Genomic DNA, 1239 nt, shown 5'->3' with positions numbered 1-1239 from the left:
TCCAAGCAGATTTTTTTTTTTTTTTTTTTTTTTAATATATATATAACAATAAGCCAAGGTTTCATCAACAAGTCATCCTACAAATCTCAAGACACATAATTTTTAATTCAAATCTCATACCCCATAGAAACAATGCTAATGTGCTTGTGATAAACAATTTAAACATGTCAAGTCTCTCTAATCCAAAGATGAGTCAAAAGATCTCAGATTTTAATGATATGCAAAATTCAACATGTTAAACAAACCAATGAGATGCAAACATGCTTTACTAACAATAAGGTATATATATATATATATATATATATATATATATATATATATATATATATATATATATATATTATTTTTTAAAAATGAAAGCAAGTATTAACAAAGCAAACATTAAATGAAAACAGGCAGAAATGTCTACATCCCACCCCCAAACTAGAATGACACATTGTCCTCAATGTGGCTAGAGATACAAAACCGAAATGGTGATGCAAGTTGGGCACACGGCAAGAGAAGCGCTCCCCCAAACTTGAATGGCAGACACTGTCCTGAAAATCACAACTAAAACACAAGAAATAAAATCAAATGATAAGGAAAAATGATGAGGGTTGCCTCCCACAAGCGCTAAGTTTTCAGTCTTCAGCCAGACTTTCCATCCTGACGACAATCACTCCGAGTAACTCGGATCCTCTAAAAGGGTCGTCTCAACCTCCGAGCTCTGTGACTCCAAAATGGCTTCAGTCGTTGCCCATTCACCTTGAACGTGCTGCCATTTTTTGGATCCTCAATCTCAATGGCCCCATAAGAAGACACTGATCGAACTATGAAAGGGCTTGTCCATCGAGATCGGAGCTTCCTTGGAAACAGATGCAGACGTGAATTGTAAAGAAGGACTTTCTGACCGGGCTCAAAAAATCGCCTCAATATGTTCTGGTCGTGAACCTTCTTCATCCGTGCTTTGTACATCCTAGCACAATCATAAGCATCGTTCCTCAGCTCTTCCAATTGATTGAGTTGGAGCTTCCTCTGTGAGCCAGCCTTTGTGAGATCGAAATTCAACTGCTTAATGGCCCAGAAGGCTCTGTGCTCCAACTCCACAGGCAGATGGCATGCTTTCCCGTACACTATACGATAAGGTGACATGCCAATCGGTGTCTTGAAAGCTGTCTGGTACGCCCATAATGCATCGTTCAACCGGAGAGACCAATCTTTCCTTGACGGGTTCACCGTCTTCTCTAAAATCCTCTTGAT

This window comes from Alnus glutinosa, chromosome 12 (genome assembly GCF_958979055.1).
Source record: "Alnus glutinosa chromosome 12, dhAlnGlut1.1, whole genome shotgun sequence".
NCBI lineage: Eukaryota > Viridiplantae > Streptophyta > Magnoliopsida > Fagales > Betulaceae > Alnus > Alnus glutinosa.
Note: the sequence above shows the minus strand (reverse complement) of the source record.